The sequence below is a fragment of the Felis catus genome, chromosome D3 (genome assembly GCF_018350175.1).
Source record: "Felis catus isolate Fca126 chromosome D3, F.catus_Fca126_mat1.0, whole genome shotgun sequence".
In the NCBI taxonomy this organism is placed as follows: domain Eukaryota; kingdom Metazoa; phylum Chordata; class Mammalia; order Carnivora; family Felidae; genus Felis; species Felis catus.
The window spans coordinates 89,282,577-89,303,312 of record NC_058379.1 but is presented as its reverse complement, the minus strand read 5'-3'; the positions used below and the strand labels follow the sequence as shown (position 1 = coordinate 89,303,312).

The 20,736-nt window shown below is 44.6% G+C and overlaps 1 long non-coding RNA gene across 2 annotated transcripts in view; it reads left to right on the top strand.

The window, feature by feature from the left end:
• LOC111557348 overlaps positions 1 to 20,736 on the top strand; it is a 194,849-nt gene that overhangs the window by 150,221 nt on the left and 23,892 nt on the right. For both annotated transcript variants that reach the window (XR_002737398.2, XR_006587642.1), the window contains 2 exons: positions 12,421 to 12,617; positions 13,141 to 13,276. This is a non-coding gene — a long non-coding RNA (uncharacterized LOC111557348). The remainder of the gene's footprint in view (positions 1 to 12,420; positions 12,618 to 13,140; positions 13,277 to 20,736) is intronic.

Below are 20,736 nucleotides of genomic sequence, written 5' to 3'. Positions count from 1 at the left end.
TCTTAACGTGCAGGCTTTTTTCTTATCAGCTTGATAATCATTCTATTATGTTCTCTAAAAATCATATTGAGATTTTGATTGGTAGTAAAGTCAATATGTGAATTAATTTGGGGAGGAATCCTTATTCTTCCACGGTGCTGCCTTCTCATTACTAGTCACAGTATGCTTCTCTTTTTATTCAAGTATTTTTAAATAAAGGTTTTGAATCCTAATTTTTTACTAGGCTTACTCAGTGGTATTTTCTTTTCAATGTTGCTGCTGTAAACTGATTTTGTTGTTGTTGTTATTACATTTTCTTTTTCTTTTACGTTGATTTATTTGTTTTGAGAGAGAGAGAGAGAGAGAGAGAGAGAGAGAGAGAGAACAAGTGGGGGAGGGGCAGGGAGAGAGAGAGAATCTCAAGCAGGCTGCACACTGAGCTTGTAGCCCCACACAGGGCTCTGTCTCATGACCACGAGATTGTGACCTAAGCGGAAATCAAGAGTAGGACGCTTAACTAACTGAGCCACCCAGGTGCCCTGCTATTATGTTTTCTACTAGTTGATTGCCAATATATAGGAAGAGATTTTGGTCTTTCTCCTTTGGTTCAGCTGCATAGCTGAACATTTTTAAAAAAAAATTTTTTTTTCAACGTTTTTTATTTATTTTTGGGACAGAGAGAGACAGAGCATGAACGGGGGAGGGGCAGAAAGAGAGGGAGACACAGAATCGGAAACAGGCTCCAGGCTCCGAGCCATCAGCCCAGAGCCCGACGCGGGGCTCGAACTCACGGACCGCGAGATGGTGACCTGGCTGAAGTCGGACGCTTAACCGACTGCGCCACCCAGGTGCCCCTGCATAGCTGAACATTTTTATCAATTCGAAGAGATTATTTTTAATATACTCTGTAGGATTTGGGGAAGGTTGAAGAACACTGGTATATATGAAATGGTTACCATATTGTTTTATGAATAATAAGTCTTCAGTAAGCATTTATTTTTCTTCCTCTCCCTGTCCTCCCTCTCTTCGTCCTTGTCATGACACGAATCTGTTTGTAAATGGTGTGCAGGCATTTTTTCCCCCTGCTTTTGGTAGTTATGGTTCTTATTTTGTTTCACATGTTGCTAATTTGCTAGAACTTCAAAAAGAGTTTTAAATAGCAGGGGCTATTAATAATAGTCAGTTTAAAGAAGCATCTTACAATTCCTGGTTTCCCAAAAGAATTTTTTTTCAGGAGTATATTTTTAATTTTATCATATTTTTTTCTAAGTGTCTTTCTGGATCTTTTGATACATTCATTATATGTATGTATTTTGGAATAATCTATTGTCCTTAAATTTTTACTTGGTCACAGGGTAATGTATTTTTAATGTTATATTGATTTGGGTTTGTAAGTATTTTGTTTAGAGTGTTGGCCTCTCTCATATAAGTAAAAGGGCCTAGGTCTTTCTATCTGTTTTAGGTTTTCATGTTAGAGTGATGTTAACTTCAAAAGGTGAACGGAGAGACTTTGTGACCGCCTCTGGTGTCCTGAGGTCTCTCTGTCTCCTGCACTTCAGTCAATGACACGATCATATACCCAGTTATTCAAGCAACTTAGGAGTTACCTTGGTCCATCAAATATAAAATACCATGACTCTTAAACTAGATCTTTAGTCTGTGTGCCAGTCAGAAAGGAGGAAAATGAAGCCTGTCGTACTGTGACCCAAAGGCATCTTGTCACTTAGCATTTTTCTTGCATAGTGATTAAAAACTTGTTTAGATCTCTTAGAAACACAGGTTGAAAGAATCCGATGTTAGTGTATGTAACAAATAAGAATGTATGTAAAATAAATGTAAGGATTTCCTCATTTCTTTCACATCCTGGAGCCACAATCTTCTGGGTCTCCAGACCCCATGTGGTTGTGGTCCACACAACACCATCATCCAATCAACGGTGTGCAGGTGAGTCATAGCCCACCATTGTCTCCGGGCGTTTCCCCAGCTCCTGGAGGCCTTCTGCGAGTAGGCTGTGCAGCCCCGGCAACAGCAGCCGCTCTGTGCCTGTGCCAGACACAGTCATTTCAGATGCATGGTGACTCCAGAGGTGGTAAAATTGGAGAAAGATCATGTCTTAGTATGAACGAACCATGCTGTCTGATTTCTCTCTTCCTCACCCTCCACATCCAAACTGTTAGTGAGCAAGTGCTTTCAATTCTATCTCAAGTAATTTATAGTGTGTAGTTCTCATATCTGCTTATTTCTGTCCGTCCCCACTGTCGCACCCTTGGTGTGGTTGACCGTGAATGTCATCTGGGTGATGCCAACCCTCTAAGTGGCTCCCTCTCCCCGCCGCCCCCCTCCAGCCCTAAAGTCTCATCTTCACAGGGCACCACAAATTTCCTTAAACTCCTTCCCATGGCCCTCGGGCCACTCCATGTCTGGTCCCTTTGTAAATGCCATATTTTAGTTTCTCAGATATGCCAACCTTCATCCAACTTTCGCATATGCCTTTTTCTCAGCCTGAAATGCTTTCCCTCCCATTCCTCCCATTCCCTGGGTGTCAGCCTGAATGTCGTTTCTCCAGAGACGTCTTCCTGATGTGCCTACTGAACTTTTGTGCACTTGCTTTTGATAGGGTCTATTCCCCAAAGCATCTCAGGAATAGTTTGTGGGTAGTATTTTCTCAACGTGTGCGTCCTTGAGAATGTCTTTTGATCGTCTCCTGTCATGAATGACAGCGAGGCAGAGGGCATGGCATGGGCCAGAGTTTCTCTCCAACCTCATCATCTACGTGGTGTGGCTCATCTTGACAAGGGAAGTGTAATCCCAACCCTGTGGTCTGGAGCTGCCAAGCTGTGAAACACACAGTCCAGTCCACCGGCTGGTCAGTGACTAATTAAGCCGTCTTTCTGAGTAACTTGAAGTAAGAGATGTAAAGAAGATGGTTATTCTGTGGTTGAGGTTTGATCTGCAAAGCCACATGGAGTTAGCACCAGGCAAGAAAGCACCAACAGGTGGTGGAAGCCAGAGGAGGGGTGGGAGAGAGAAGCAGACCAGCCGGAGGAGCAGGTTGACAGCACGTGTCTTTGAAAAGGAGGCGGGGCGGGACGGAGGCCAAGAAACCCAGAGGCACCACTGCATCATGGACTTTAATTCTCTTTTTCATCAGAAACAGCAACTTGTTTGAGTTCTACCCCGGATACACACGGTATATGCGTGCACGTGTGTCAAGGCACCTGTCCGCCCGCATAGTCTCCTCTTGTCTGTCTCCTGAACTTCACACGTTTGATACTCAAATATCCTGCAATACATTCTTTAGGAGCTTGGCCAGAGGGGTTTCTCAGGGCCCGTACGTACCCAACATGCGTGTGGTTGGGTCATGTTCTCTCTAGCCTGTTTGATAGTCCTCAGCTAGGAGCCCTGCTAGGTCCTGTGAAAACCAGCTCAGGAGACGAAATCATCCTGCCCCTCCTAACTCTCTCTTCTTCACAACTATCACTTTCGAGTGATGCCCACACCGCCCCTCCTACTCCTGCCCCTGCCCTCCTGTGTCTTTGTGAGAGACCACACTACCAGAATGCAGGGCCCCGTGTCCTGCCTTGTCCCAGCCTTTTCCAGGAAGATGCGTGGCCTCTGATCTGAGTTGGAGTCAAAAGGCAGTGATGGCCATGAGCACAATGCTGGAGAGGACTTAGCAGCAGGACCTCCGGAACGAAGGCTTTCCTGGCCTCGGGGTGCTGTGGACTCTGCTTCGGAGCTGGAGGCTGACGCCAAGGGCGGACACCGTCTTCCTCTGTCCTCGGCAGGCAAAGCCAGCATTGCCAGCCGAAAAGCCAGGGTTTTCCACTGACTTTATTCTTTTCTTCATCTATGTTGATTCCCTTTGGAGTTAGTGGCCATTCCTCCGATACTGAGAACAGATTCACTCAGGTTAACTGCTGGTCCTGTTGGTTGTTTTGCGAATGTTCTTTTAGTTTTCATCCTTCTACGCATTTTCACGGGTACTTTGGCGGTGACTGCAAGAGCTGTGTCCGGGGCTGCCGCGGGGTTATCAGTTAAGCCCCAGGCCCCAGACTGTCCAAAGTGTACCTGATTCCTCGCAGAACCTGGCAGATCTATGCCCTTCGGAATCCAAGTTTAGCCAAGGAATCTGCTCACAATCCTGTGTATTCATTTCACAAGCTGGGAGCCATCCTGAAAGTATGTAGACATTTTAAAATAGTTCTCTCTTATTTAGAAAAAAAAAAGTCTGCTTTCATTTAAAGAGTCTCCCTTTTCTTCTTGTTTCATATAAACCAACACAATTGGTTTTGTAATGCAAATGTTTCTTTGTTCTTCCAAGAAATTGTAGAGGATACGATATCTCAACTTCTAAAATCTTGCATAGCATCAATGCAAAAATTGCACTGGCCACAGTTCGACATGGAAGGAAGACGTCGTTCAAGACTCCTGCAACAGAAAGGGGACCAGGACTCGTTCTGAGTTGAACTCCCCTGAAACAAAGGCTGGACAGATTTAAGAGCTAGGGTGGGGGTTCCTTGGCCACACGTGTTCGTCAGCTGGGCTTTCCCCAAGGGAAAATGAACGTGCTCAAATCAGAAGGTAGTTTTACAGCTCAGTCAGGTGCCTCTGACTTTGGCTCTTGTCTTCCCACAGAGCCTGGGGGATGGGGGAGCTATGTTCCTTGATGATGACATTTCAAAGGGACCCAAGTCCCTGAGAAAGGCAGCCCTAGGTTGTAAAACAGACACGAGGCTTTTAAAAAGATTTATGTCTCAAAGGGGCATTTGCAATTATAAGTTTTTTTTAAAACGTAAATACTGAACGGGTACCTGGGTGGCTCAGTCAGTTGAGCTTCTGACTCTTGATTTTGGCTCAAGTCATGAGCGTGGAGCCTGCTTGGGATTCTCTTTCTTTCAGGGTGCCTGGGTGGCTCAGTTGGTTAAGCATCCGACTCTTTTCTTTTTTTTACATTTATTTATTTTTGAGAGACAGAGACAGAGCATGAGCAGGGGAGGAACAGAGAGAGAGGGAGACACAGAATCTGAAGCAGGCTCTAGGCTCTGAGCTGTCAGCACAGAGCCCGACACAGGGCTTGGACTCAGGAACCGTTAAGATCATGACCTGAGGCAAAGTCAGGTGCTTAACCGACTGAGCCACCCAGGCACCCCTAAAAACCTTATTTTTATTTTGCCTTTAACAGGGCATATAATATAATGCTTAAAGTAGTTATTACTTGATGTAGAACATGATTATTTTTTAAAAATTCTTTTTAATGTTTATTTTTGAAAGAGAGAGAGAGAGGTGGGGGGAGGGTCAGAGAGAGAGGGAGACACAGAATCTGAAGCAGGTCCCAGGCTCTGAGCTGTCAGCACAGAGCCCAACATGGGGCTTGAACTCACGAACCACAAGATCATGACCTGAGCCGAGGTCCCCCGCTTAACCGATTGAGCCACCCGGGCACCCGAGCGTCCAAGTCTTGATATTGGCTCAGGTCATGACCTCACCATCATGATAGTGGGACCCAGGTAGGACTCTGCCTTGACAGTGAGGAGCCTGCTTGGGATTGTCTCTTTCCCTCTCTCCCTCTGCCTTCCTCCATTCGCACAGTTCTCTCTCTGTCTCTCAAAATAAATATAAATAAACTTAAAAAAAAAAGATTCTATCTCTCTTCCCTCTACCCTTCTCCCCTGCTTGTGTTCTCTTCCTCTCTCTAAAAAATAAATAAGTAAAGATAATACTCAAGAGGGAAGAGGAGGGCAGGGCAGGGCCTAGAGCTTGGAAGGAGCCTGTGTGAAGGCTGGTCAAGCTGAGGGGAACAGCAAGGCCACCTTGGTCAACAGGGAACCAACAAATGAAAGGGCTGAGAGATGATGGCGAATTCCCCACTTTGGGGTATGTGTGTGCATGTGCGTGAGTGCATGTGTGTTTTCCCCGCGAGCCACAACAGCCACCCGGCTTGTAGATCTGTGGGATGTTTCTCTCTGTGGCACTGCCCCTGGGCACTTTGTGTTCCGGGTGTCAGGTAACAAAGCCTCGGGTGGCCCTTTGGGCTGAAGACAGGAGAGCTGGGACACGAGGAGACGCTTCAGAGCCCAAACCTAGTGTTGGCTCAGTGGCTGTCCGTCAGGGCTATTCCTGGGGCCACTGAGGGGTGAGCGGCCTCATGGGGAAGGCGCTGCCAGCTCGCCCTGTGCTGTGCCTTCTGTGCTGTGCGTGTCACCTGCACAGAGCTCCAGCTCCACGGCTCTTCCAGAAGCCCTGACCTCTGGGTCTCCTCCCAGATGCGTGTCGGGCGAGCTGGGGCACGCGGATTTCCCCAGGTAGCTTCTGCAGGTGCGGGGGGGGACCGTGGTGCCCGGGCTGTTAGAAGAAACGCAACCTGGAAGGGAGGTGACAGGAAATCCATGGAGCTTAGTAGGTCAGTTGTAATTAAGAAGGACTTCCCCCTTATCTGTTTTTTCCAGACCATCTCAAACATCTTCCTGAGAATAAACAGACCTCATCTGTAATACAATCTGACAGGCTGTTAATACACAGAGAGTGTGATGTGATATCAGTCGGGAAGGAGGTTTGCAGTTGACAAGAGTCTCCTTTTTCCCAAAGCCACTTTCTGTTGTGCGACCCAGGATCCCTCCAGTCACACAAAGGCAGCCGCTCCTTAAGGGGAAGTGAGCCAGCTCTGCTGTGCCCTCATCTGGAGGGTCTGTGCAGTTAGGCTGGTGTGGTGGCCTGGGGACAGGGGACCTGGGCGGCCATGAGGGAACCCCCTGATTGCACGGAGCCTGTTCCTGTTCTGAGGAAGGCAGGCTCCCGAAGACCGAGAAGAGGCTCCAATGTCTGTCGGGATTTCCTTGGGCCGGAGGCCCGGTTGGTGGGAGCACAGCCCTGGTGTGTGTGTGAATCACACCCCCCCCCCGGGGTGGCCCTGGCCCCCCTCTCCTCCTTACAGCAGAGTTCCCCCCCCCCCACTTCCTGCAGCCTGGAAGCCTGGGTGTGGGACTCACCTTCCACATGGGGCAATTGTGGTTTCCCAGGGCTCCCTGCTCACTTCTGTTGTCCCCCGTGTATTACAAGTAGATGCCCTGGGTGCACCCCTTTCTTGTGGTATTGAGGACCCCAGATGCCCCTGTATCACTCCCTGAAGAGTCACCTTTAGAGCCCAAGAAGGGGGTCCTTGCTGGTGCTTCAAGAAAGAAAAGTTTTCTGATGTCTTGTGCAAGATGGTGATTTCTGTGGCTCTTCTAAAGCCAGCTGGAATCTTGCCTCCTGATGGAGATGGTATTGCTGTGGTCCCACCCGTCAGATCTAGATCCCCCGGGAGGCTTTCATTTATATGTTGGCACTAACCACGTGTCTTCTCTTAGGGGGGTGTGTGTGCCTCTAAATCCTGAACCCACAGAAGTTGGGGACTGTGTCCTAATTTTCTTCATATGCTTTAACATAGTGAATGTTTAATAAGCAAGCATTGAATTATTGTTCAACGGAGTTTACAGTCTTCCTGGCTCTGAAGCGAAAAATCACGCTAGCTGTATTCCTTGTGGAACCTTCTTCCGAGAGTAACACTTCCTCCTAGGCCATTGCTCCAGGGTGTTGCTGGTGAAGCTTGTGCGCAGGAGTAGGTAAGACCCCGGAGGGATTCTTCTTGTTTACTTTAGCGAGAGTATTAATTCCCAACATGACCTACAAACCTATCGTAAGAGTTAATATTGAAAAGATACAAGGGTGTTGTCAAAAGTCGATTTTAGGGGAGCGGCTCTGTGGACGGTGATGCTGGTGGAGAGGGGGCTGCTGTGATCCAGGTCGCAGATGTTGGTGGCCTGAACCTGGGTGGTAGCAGCCGGGAGGAGGGGTTGTTAGGGAGCAACCAGCTCGGTTTGTTCCTGGAGGAGAGGAAGTGAGTTCTCCCTCCTACCACAAGTGCTTCTGCAACCCGGGTTGATGGCGGGACCACCTGCTAAGCCACGAAACGTGGGAGGAGAAAACTTGGGGGGGGAAATATTTGAGTTTTTGACTCTTGATTTAAAGATACCATGAGACATCCCGGTGGAAAAGTACTTCTCTTCTTGGGCGGGTGTCTGGAAGCTTCAGGACAAAGCCTGGCTGACGACAGACGTGTGTGTGAGTCACCAGCATCTATGTGCAAAGAGCCCTTGATGAGGGAGTTTTGGTTCTATGTCAAAGGTTTCATTCACTGGTCAGCTGAAAAATAAGAAAAATGAACATAACTTATTAACATTTAATAAAGCTAATTTAAAAGAATGTGCTTTATTCTACGATCAGGACCTTCCCTAATACTTGTTATTAAAATGTCTTGGAAAAACTAAAACCTGGTATTCATATTTTGGCTCCCTAGGGATTATAGTTTGATTTTCTGTTTCATCCTATGGGAAATTAGTAGGCAGGTATGGAGGGTTTAAAGCAGGGAGTGGCAGAGAGCCTGGGTGGTTCAGTTGGGTTGAGCGAGTGTCTGACTTCAGCTCAGGTCATGATTTCAGGGTTCGTGGGTTCGAGCCCTATGTCGGGCTCTGTGCTGACAAATCGGAGCCTGGACCCTGCTTCGGATTCTGTGTCTCCCTCTCTCTCTGCCCCTCCCTTGCTCATGCTGTCTCTTTCTCTCTCTCCCTCTCAAAAATAAACATTAAAATCTTTTTTTTTTTTTAAATAAGGCAAGGAGTGGCATGACATATAAAGGATATGGGAGTGGAGATTCTATCCACTATCCCCCACTTGAACCCACCAGATTACCAGGTTAATTCGTACGGCAGAGAGATTAATTTTAGGTTTTCCTTGCAGACACGGTCCTTCACCTGGCCCCAAGCTGCTCAGTCTGCACTTGTTACCACTATGGTGGGCTTGAAGCAGATAGAAGCGCTTAGGTCATTTCTGGTTGTAACAAACGTAGGTGCCAGAGCCAATCTTCTGCTGAGTTAGATCTGACACACCTTAGAGGAAAATCTATTTGGAAACGTAAAACACGGTTTTAATTCGATTAATTACATTGTATGAGACGCGATTATCTTCTCCTTTGACTAACAGTGTTCCAACATCTGCACCAATGTGGGAACGCTAACTCTGGAAACGGCAGACATTGTTTCTATCGTTTCCAAAATGTATGGCACTAAAAGTAGCTTGGAAGTTTCCAGAATTTTCTTCTGCGGTTCATTCATTCCCAACGCATGGGTACGCCCCTAAAATGAGCGGGGGCGGTCTTTCCGTGCTTTGCCCCTGAAGTCTGGCGGGTCTGCTACCAGGTTCCTCTGGACCCTTGGTCACCTCGGGAAGCGATGTGCTGTTTGTGAAGGCGTTTTCTGGAGAAAGTGCACTTATCACCATAAATTCAGTTTTACATGACTCCTATAGCAGGAAATTTAAATAGCTGCTTTCTCCTCATGGTCCTTTCTGTTTTCCTGCTGATGCTTTGCACAGTCTGTTGATTACAAGGAGCTTGTTCCTAAAATAAGACGCTAAACCACTGAATGGCAAAGGAACACATTGAACAAAAGTCCTCGTAAATCCTGTATGAGTTTAGCGAATGCCTGCTCCTTTTTAACATGGAGACAGACAGAATGACAAATTAGATGCCAAGTAGGCAGAGACATATTCTGATACCAAATGCTCCAAGTGCTGACGACATTTTCCTAGTGTTTCTGTAATCCTTAATGTTAGGAGGATTCTATCAATTTTTGCTGCAAATTAAAGGGCAACAGGGCACCGATCAGTGTTTCCCTGGTGGAAAAATGGGGTCACAGGTTGTACTTCCAGTAATCCACCAAAGGTGTCATGGGCCAGCCCAGAATGTCAGCCACATTTCAGCATATATGGGAATACTCCATTCAAATGACTTTGATGACATCTAGCCTACTCCACACTAGATACTATGGGGATTGTTGAGTTTATGTTGGTGAATGGGAAACTATTCTTACCTTGAAGAAAGAGAAAGTTTGCTACTGGAAATGAGCAAGATAGAATTGGGCGTAGCATATTGTGAAATGTCCCAAACTTGCTGAATATAAGCAAATATGAAGAAGGGGCTATTTTCTTTTTCTGGGGCCAAAACATCTGACTTGAGCTTCTAAGTTTGTATAGAGGGAGCCAGGACACAAGAGTCATGGCAGGCAAAGGAAACAGCAGCCTGGGTTTTCTGGTCCACATAAAAAGATTCGGAAAATGTCTCACACTGTAACATATCATTTGAAGAAAGGATTCCACTGCTAATAAAACCACTGATTTAGGGGAACTCGGTACTTTCCAGACTTGGATGGAGTGAATAAAAAGGACTTTCTCTATGATCTGGTTATCATTTCTTCCAATATTGAAGAGAGAGGGAAAGACTAAATAAGAATCTGTCCTGACACATGGACTAAGAATTCTATAACTCAGGGTTTAGAGCAGCAGTTTGAATTCTCTGCAACTGTCACAATCTCAGAAAGTGCAATCAAGCTAAATTTGGTCTTGAGACTCTCTGCTAGTCTTATATTTCAGGCAGAAAAAATGCGGTGCAGATAAAGACAGAAGTAGTAAAAACGTATTTTGGAATTTACGTAGAGGCATATTTAGTTTTCTGGCAAGTAGTGTTGGGTTTAACTGCTCTGTTTATCACTAAATATTTAAATCAATGTTGTATGTCTCTGAGCAGATGTGACAAATCTGTGGTGAGTACAAGAGAATGTCTTTTATTGCATTGTAACAAATCCAAGGGGTGATGGTCCAGGTACGTCGGCTCTGGCTTGGGGTAAATTGCGAGGACGGTGTGATACGGTGAGAGTGTGACACAATACAGGGGAGAGACACAGCACAGGAGCCAGAGTCAGACAGCCCTGGTTGGGGCTTCTGACCCAGCCACTTACCAAAAACACATCTAATCAGCGAGCACGACTCAGAGATTACCTTGTAAGTGGATGCGTTGTTAAGATGCCGTAAGCGTTAAGTGAGATTGTAGGAGAGATGAGTTTATCTCTTTGCCTTGGCGGGAAGCAGTCTGAAATGAAGTGTATAACATATTTCTGGTTGATTAGCAAACAAGAAGATATAAAGAATAATTAAATAGGGGCGCCTGGGTGGCTCAGTTGGTTGGGCATCCGACTTTGGCTCAGGTCATGATCTCACAGTTTGTGGGTTTGGGCCCCGCATCAAGCTCTGTGCTGACAGCTCAGAGCCTGGAGCCTGCTTCAGATTCTGTGTCTCCCTCTCTCTGCCCCTCCCCTGCTCACGCTCTGTCTCTCTCTTTCAAAAATAAATAATAAACATTAAAAAAAATTTTTTTAAATAATGAATAATTAAATAAACCCTTTAGGAGCAAATTGTGCTTGATTATATTATTTTTTGAAGATGCCCAGTTCTCTTCCCTCAAGGGGGAGGACTATGCTTCTCTGCCACAGGGATGTTGGCCTGGTCATGGAACTTGTTCTGGAACGTGCATGACTATGAAAAATGATGGATGGAGCAGAGGCTTTAAATGTACTTGTGTAGTTTTGTTTGGTGTTTTTTTCCTCCTGTTTTCTGCATGCAAAGATCATGTCCTAGGTATCTTCCTCTCCCTCACCCTGGATTGTGGAATGGGGCAGACAGAAAACAGGCCTGAACTCTGCTCGTACCCTGGAGCGTGGCCTCCAGTCGAACCACAAAGCCACAAGTGAGAAATAAATGTTTATTGTTGTAAACCATGGAGATTTGGGAGATATTTGTTATTGCCTCAAAAGCTGGCTAATACACCTAACGTATCTTTTATGTTGTCACATGGAAAGAAATGCTTTTAGGGTAGAGAAGCATAAGAAAAAGATTATAAACCGTGAACCCCTGAAATTTAACTTATTACAATTCTAGTCATCCCCCAGTGGGAGCAAATCCATGGGTCTGCTGGCATAAAGACTTTAATTAGCTCATTTTAAAGTAGGCATTTCCATTGGATCCGGGCAAATATTTATAAAAAGTTGCAAGCTTGTGAAACCAGAAGTTCCTGGGGCTGGAAGCACAACACCTTTATCAACACACTCACTTGGGATACTGTAGAATGATTTGGATATTAAAATGTCTATTCCTGAAATATGAGATTGATTTCCATACCTTGTCATATGGTTATCAAAACATAGCATCATTTTAAAAGTCTTGGTCCTTAAAAGTCAAAAGATCAGATTTTTATTCCTATAACATGTCAGCTCTGTGTGGGCTGGTGTATTTGTACTTTGTTTTCTGTTTTCATATATATTTCAGTACAGTTGTAGTATGATTTGCTATGCACTTGTTGACTATGGAATTATATTACCTTTAAATTTGTTACAGCATGAGTAGAACATTCTGTCTGTCCCATCTAAGAGCAAGGATGATACCAAGAGACGTATTAAGAGGTGTTACCCTTCATTTCCTTTTCCTCCTCACTAGAGATGGGAGGTAATTCAAAAAGAAAGAAGTTTTCCTCCCTATCTTATATATCGCATTCCCATTTCTCTTTCTGTGTAGAGATCATGGCACATTTCATACTCTGTAAGAATGTGTCTGAAGACAAGGCTGGCTATAGCTTTCGAGAAGTCATGTGACAATTTTGTGGCCGGTCCTGCGATGCGCCTACGGCAGAGGCAGTAAGCATCCTCATCCATCCATACGCTTCTTGAGTACCCACTCTGCCCGTGGAATTATACCGGAGTCCTTGAATGCTGGTAAACGAAGTGAAAGGGATGCTTTCTCACCTTCTGTGATGGATGCGCTGATGAAAGGTTTAGCATAATTATGAGTTAGTCTACAGGACTGAGGCCCAATTGTGAGATCCCTTTTAAATGCAAAGGACGAACACCTCCAACGTGAAGTCAGGTTACATTTCTCACTCTGGTACTAACTAATGATTCTGTTTCAGTTTTATTTTATGCTTTAAAAATTTTTAATACCATTTATTATTTTTGAGAGGAAGAGACAGAACATGAGCAGGGGAGGAACAGAGAGAGAGAGAGAGAGAGAGAGAGAGAATTCGAAACAGGCTCCAGGCTCTGAGCTGTCCACATGGAGCCCTATGTGGGGCCTGAACTCATGGACTGTGAGATCATGACCTGAGCTGAAGTCAGATGCTCACCCGACGGAGCCACCCAGGCGCCCCTGTCTCAGTTTTATAATATCAACAATTTGGGTTCTTTTGGCAATTATCTTATGTATGTGATTTCTTTTTTTTTTCTTTTTTCTTTTACTTAGGTGAATTTTTAAATCTAGACGAATAAACACCAACACAGTATGGAAAGAGAAGTAGGATTATTGGGATCTAATTTGGGAAGCAAGCACGTAAAAGAATCATTCATAAGATGCTGGGTGAAGGGCAGCTCCCACGCAGGTAAGAGGCAACATACCGAAGCAGAGAACCGCGCTCCTAGCAGGTGGCTTGTGGAGAGAGGAATCAGTGAGCATTCTGGGCCCGGGTGCCACTGATAGCTCTGAGGCTCCAGCGCAGGCCAGTGAGAAAGCGCCGGTGCGACAGCATCCTGATTCAGTTCATCTCTGAGAATGGAGAGTTGGGACAACTTGAACCACAGAAAGCCATTTTACACGTCTTTCGTTCCAACTGTCTTTATAAACTCATATGTAAATCAAATCACCGCGAAGAAATGGACCCCCTTTTGTAGCGGCGTATGTTTGAGACATTTTGGTGTTCTGGTCCACTGGCGTGTCCTCTCCTGACAGGTCACAATAATGCTTTTCAAAATAATACCTGGCAGGTACGTGTCAGTTTGTGATAGTCAGGGTGTACTCAAATCCATTCACTCCTTTGGTCTTTGCGGCTAGCATGCCTTATTTTAACATTCATTCAGCAAACATAGGCTGTGCGTTTGTCATGCGGCAGGTGAGTTACTTGATGGGATAAGTGACATAAATATAAAAAGAGACATAGTCTCAGCCTCCACCAGATGTTCAGCTTCATGGTCAAAATTCACAACACTAGTATACGACAGACACAAATCTTAGAAATCAAAAACGTTTAACAGAGACACTAAATAAAATCTTGCAGACTTAAGCAGGCAGTGAATATTGTAACTTAGGTTAAAACATTGACTCTTGATTGAGTACTCTCACTAAGATAGCCTAGTGTTAATACCATGTTTTTTAAAAATATAAAATGTATGTTTTGAAGAATATACTTTTGACAAAGACTAAATATGTTTTCAATGCCACTTAGTTATTTTAGGGGGGGGAAGTAAAAAACAAAAACAAAAACAAAACCCTTTTGTCAATGAACCTTCATGAGTCAAGGCAAAAACAAAGATGTAACAGTGAAAAGCTGTCTTTGCCTCTGGTCAGAAAGAAGGAGACTGAGTACTGACCAGAGACCTTTAATGGGGAACAACATGACTGCAGCATTAACCAGGGGGCTAGTGTGCAGTTCGGGACCACAGTGACCCCTCTGCGTGTCTTGCCCTTCATGTGATAGTTAGAACTCACATTCTGGACTTGAAAGCTGGGGTCAGCTCTTAGAGTCTGGGATCTTAGGAAAGTGTCTTAAGCGTCGTAAGCTTGTTTTATTGATTGCCCTTTGATGTCGTGCCAGATCCCAGTAAGGAACAGAAAGTAAACCAAGTCAGTGATTCAATGTTGCCATGATTGAGGGTATAATAATAAGGCATCTAGAAAGTAGCACAACTTGGCGGCATTTTGGAAACTCTTGTAAGAACAATTGATTAGGGGAACAACATCAAATACCCAGTTATCCAAGGATACAGGTGCCCGTGGGCCTATGATACTGCAATTCATTTTGATTGCCTTGAATAGTGAGGCTAGCTTAATATATTGACATTAATTAAAAAAACAAAAACAAAAAAATATAGACCGGGTATACAGCCAAACATGTCTAAGAATTACAATTCCAAGCTTAAAACTTTTTATTAGAAATATCCATGCTAGGGGCACCTGGGTGGCTCAGTCGGTTAAGTGTCTGACTTCAGCTCAGGTCACGATCTCACAGTTTGTGGGTTCGAGCCCTGCGTTGGGTTCTGTGCTGGCAGCTCAGGGCCTGGAGCCTGCTTCGGAGTCTGGGTCTCCCCTTCTCTCTGCCCCTTCTATGCTCATGCTCTGTGTCTTTCTGTTTCTCAGTAATAAATAAATGTTAAAAAAAAAAGAAATATACATGCTAAATTCTGTCTAATTTGTGCTACTTAAGCAGCATGTTACTAAATCATTCACAGGTAGACCAAAAACTGAGTTTCACGTGGTAACAGAAAAGTACATTGAGCTCAGTCTGCAGTCAGAGTGGCTTTTTGTTGACGTCAGATCTGCTAGAGGAAAAAGGAAATCTCTGAAAATACAAGAATCTTGGTTGCTTCTTGGTCCTGGAGATTTTCGAGGTCTGATCCAACCTCAGTCTTCCCTACACCCACCACTAAGGTCTTCACCCTGCTTTCAAGCAGCCGAGACAACTCGGCAAAATGGTCCTGCAGCGAATAAATCCATTGCCATTGTTGCATTTGTGGTGTCTTTCCACTCAGCACGAGGAGGCGGCCATGCTGACCTTGTGCACCATGGTTTCAGCAGCACGGAATCTAATGCTTGGCACAGGAAGCAGTTATAACTGTTACTGAACATTATCCATGCCACTTTCTCTATTGTCTTTACTCCCAACAATGCTGGTTTGCGTGAATTCTCCTTTTCTTAATTTCCGGCAGACAACTCTTAGCATCTGTTACACCGTCCCGGTCAGGCCATCACACTAGTGATACATCCGTTCGCCGCTTGTGACCTCAGTTTCTTTCCCTTCTTTCCTCTTAGAGGCCTCCCCTCCTCTTTAGAGCTAACCCGTTGTCGGAGCAAATGCAGACTTTTAACTAAGAGGCTAATACTCTGCTGAAAATATGAGGAGAGATTTACTGCTTCCCGTTTTTAGAGCTTTTACCGCAGAAAACTCGTAAGCAGTTTTCCTGTCTCTTTACAATGTATGGAGATCTTTTTAAAAAATGGGTGGTTTAGTCGGTTAAGTGTGTGACTCTTGGTTTCAGCTCAAGACATGATCTCATGGTTTGTGAGTCTGAGCCCTGCATCCGGCTCTGTGCTGCTGGTGTGGAACCTGCTTGGGATTCTCTCTGCCCCTCCCTTGCTCTCTCTCTTTCAAAATAAATAAATACACTTAAAAAAAAAACCCAACCATAGGAGATAAATGGTATTATGGAAACAAACAAACAAACAAACAAACAAACAACAAACAACTAAGTAAGACTCCAGCCAGCTTCACGACCCAGGACTGTCTTTCTCAAAGACCTGGAAATCACCCTTCTGAAATGCAGCCATCTCCCGGTGTCTGTGGGAGGGTAGGAGCCTAACTTTGGTGGGCTTCTTGCTCCAAGTTGCCAACCGACCTCCTGTTATGAAGATAGGAAGAGAGGAGAAGTTTATTTTTCCTCTGCACAAAGCCAGTTAGCCAACGCGGATAATCACCCCCATTACCAGGTGAATCTAGGATGAGCTGTTTGTGACCACGGTGTGTCGCATCCTCTTCCTGGAGGACTAGTCAGTGTTTCTCTCGAGAACATATATGCAATGGGCTGTATCTGCTTGGATATACAAAGGTGGGATTTCTTTCGTCTTTGCAATTTCCAGGGAGATTGTCTGTGATGCATATAATGTTCTGCCTTAATACTCACTCAATAATAAAATTGTTTTCTTTCTCTTCTTCCTTTGTGGAGAGGTTCCGAGCTTGTTGAAAGGTTTTATTTTTAATTATATTTCCCCGACATGTATGCCATTGAGCCTATCAGCAACCTCCTAGCAGGCATCTACTTTATGCCCGATAAATGCTACTTATATTAATACCTGACTTAATTTTTACAATTTATTGAAGCAGGTTTTCATAAAACACCGCTTTACAGTTGAAGAAACTGGGACATTAAAAAAACACATTAAGTAGTTTGTCTAAAGCCCGTTAGCTTTAACTGGCAAAACCACAGTTTGAAATCCCTGCTGACCACAAACTTGTGCTTTTCAGCACTACATTCTATTTCTGCAGTTCTCTCTCTTGAGCCTTCGGTGCCTGCTTTTCAAAGGCTGAGGTGTAGACTTACCTATAGAACCTGAGAGAGACTGGAGCTCTTCAGAATCACAGAGACTACCAGCCTGGGATGTGGGAGGCACATGACTGGGGCCTGAGATCCTTGTTGGAACTTCCTAAGCAGGTGGGAGCGGAGGGTGGGTGTGTGTGATTAGACACGAGATGCTGTGGTCAGCAATTTCTATCATTAGTTCTCACAGGAGAGTGATGAGAAGGAAGCTGCTACTATCCTCATTTTGAATATGTATGCGTTAGGCTTGTTACAGAACTCGCAGCAGGTTGACCAGCTGGTATGGAGCAAGCTAACCCACATGTCCTTAAGACTATTAAGGCAACAGCAGCAGCAACAGCATTTCCTACCTGGTCATAAGAATTGTATCAGTACTTGTTAAAAATACTGAACGATCAGGACATTTCACCGGAGAGCCCTGTTTAGTACTTTTGCCAAATGCCCCTTGTGGGTCTCTAGTAAGTAAGTAGAGACGTCGGCCGCAGAGGGTTCTGAGAGATGGGAGGTTGACGGAGTGGGGGTGCACATGGGGTTGTTGGAGCAGGTGGTGTTGACTTCCAATAGAGTGGTCTTTAGAGTGACAGTGGTAGAACCGTCATGAAAAGTAAGGAATCCTTTGGGTCCCTTTCTTAGGTGATGAATTTGGGAGCTTGGAGAGAACTTGTATTGAAAAGAGATGTGAGTGAGGGGTGGCCGCGTGGGAAAGATGTTAGACGTGAGATGTCTGCTGACTCTACAGACCCAACTAGACCCCAAATTCCAAGGTCTCAACCAAAGCAGTTTCTCCTCTATAATTAACGAGAAGCCCAATGAATTAGCAAGCAACACAGGGTTAGATCCTAGGGCAAAGAAGTGTGTGGTTAAAACAAGGGAAAGCAAAGCAGTTTAGCATAGCCATTGAAGGTGTGTTCCAGAAAATCCATGAGAGGTGAATGAAAACATGTAATTCATGAGCATTAGCAAGAGTCTTCCTGATACAGGAGTGCTGATGCATAGGGGCACTTGTACTCCAATGTTTATAGCAGCACTCTCAACAATAGCCAAATTATGGAAAGAGCCTAAATGTCCATCAACTGATGAATGGATAAAGAAATTGTGGTTTATATACACAATGGAGTACTATGTGGCAATGAGAAAGAATGAAATATGGCCCTTTGTAGCAACATGGATGGAACTGGAGAGTGTGATGCTAAGTGAAATAAGCCATACAGAGAAAGACAGATACCATATATTTTCACTCTTATGTGGATCCTGAGAAACTTAACAGAAACCCATGGGGGAGGGGAAGGAAAAAACAAAAGAGGTTAGATTGGGAGAGAGCCAAAGCATAAGAGACTCTTAAAAACTGAGAACAAACTGAGGGCTGATGGGGGATGGGAGGGAGGGGAGGGTGGGTGATGGGTATTGAAGAGGGCATCTTTTGGGATGAGCACTGGGTGTTGTATGGAAACCAATTTGACAATAAATTTCATATATTAAAAAAAAAGAGTCTTCCTGGATTTGGAAACAAATGAATTGATAGTGAGTCATGGGATGTTAACACTGCAGTGAACCCTAACAACAAACATCAATTCCAGGTCTCTCGTGTTATAATGAAGCCAAGACCCAGGGTTGGATGCAAGCTTAACTCCCCTAGTTCTGTGTTTGCCTGGACAGCACACTCAGCCAGCGTCCTACAGGCTCTGGGCCCTGCCCAGGCACTTCCCGGGGCTCGGTGCACGAAAGGGTGAAACAGACTGTGGGCTGGTCTTGTCTTACTCATTTATAATAATAACTTTTCAGGTTAATCAAAGGCACTAACAACTCAACGTTATTTCTCTGTGCATTTATGCCCTACAAATTCAGAGAGCCATGCTTAATGTGGCTTTAGATCCACAGCAACCTCTGCCTTTGTTCTACCTTTACTTCCCAGTGTAAAGTAATTCTGTGTTCCTTTGATGAATAACAAGGTAAAGCATTTCACCTTCGAGTGAAAAACCGACATGTAAACGACTTCTCTCTGATTCCTGCTTGGCTTTCTCCCCCTCTGCCTTTGGTTATTTTCAATGAGAGTTCAATAATATCCCCACATTCCCTCTGCCTTCAGCAATTTTGCTAGCAGTTGTTAGTGGTCACGAATTTATTCCTGCTGCCTGAAACATTTCTTTGCTATTTGCTATTTGAAGATACTGGGGAAAAGATTTTAAAATCATGAAACAGAGCCTACAATAGAAGATAAGACGCAATAGAAAGTTCAACTGTGTAGTGAGCTCAAGTTCAGTATTTGTAATCAGCGAATGGGGAACCCTTTAGGTTGACTAAAATGTAGCCTTGGGCAGCATCACTTAAAATTACTTACTCTAGTGTGAGGAACAGTAATGAAAAGATTGGGCTGCCCTGAATGCACGAGGGGGTGCTGGACCCACACTTTCCTTAAAGAAGAATGCCAAGTAACAGTAGGTTTCCTTGAGGATAATGGCTGAAAATGTACGGAAATTGCTAATAGTTGAGAGTAAAGAGGCATCACTACCCCCCTGGAATGGAAATGCAAATTTTGGAGTTAGCCTGGATTTTAAACTCTGTTATTTTGGGCTGGGCATACATGATCTAGCCATTTAACCCCTTTTGTAGCATTCTTAAAAACCCATTGGAGTTCTCAAGTTAGGGAAGCACAGAAGTATACAATTACTAACGTTCTGGGAAGGGTTAGCTGGCCGAGGAATCAAAGCCAGTTACTGAACTGAGGATTTTCTCCTGTTGAGTCTCCCTCTCTTCTTCCTGGTGTCGATTCTTTGGCATTTATTCTCCACTTGCAAGATGGCGTGGAGAGGGTAGCAGCAGGCTTGAAATGTAAGTGAATTCAGTTTGCAACCTGCTCATGTTTTTGGAAAGCACTTTGCTTATAATTTTGTTCTTACTTGTCATATGATAGGGACTTTGGAAGTGAAAACACCTAGGTAATAAATGTACTTGTATAAATGGCTATAAGATGGCTCCTACTAGGTTATCAGCACCTTGGGGCCAGGGAACATCTCTTGCTGTTATATTTTGTGGCCACTAGAAGACTTCTTTTATGGAACCAGGGCTTGGTCAGTCTTTCACAAATTATGGTCCTTTTTTTTAGAAAATTTCCAGGGGACCAAATTATACTTCTTTTGGTTTCCAGATTCCCGAAAACACCTAGCTGTCGCGTAATTATCAGAATTTTATGGTAGGATCCAATGACCTAATACTGCTTCCCACTACCTCTGTTAAATTTGGTAAAGAGGTTTTTATAGGGTAGGCTTAGTGTCATAATAAACTATCTCCAAATCTCAGTAGTAGTAGTTTATTTCTTGCTCGTGTAACAGGACAATGTGGACATTCAACAAGCAGTCTTCCACGTAGTATATCAGGGACCCGGTCACTTCTGCTTTGTGGCTTCAGGAGCCCCAGTGTCCTGAATCTCTGCATTGGCTGGCAGGTGAGAAAAAGAGGGAGAGTGCAGGATTGTTGTGGGAGGGCCTCATGCGTCAATCTTCAAAGGAGGAACCATCACTTCTGCCCACATTCTCTGCCCAGGGCTATCACATGACTATTCCTGTCTGTAAGACAGACAGGGGCATGCCGGCCAGTTGTGTGCTCAGCCGAAGGAAAGTGGTTTCATGAACACATTGAAGTATCTGCCAGGTAAGGGATAGAGAAACAGGAATGGGAAACGGTCCCTAGGATTTTCTCAAACCCAAAGAAAAGTAGGAGAGAAAGTCTGTGTGTCTCCTTCATCTTGACTCTCCCT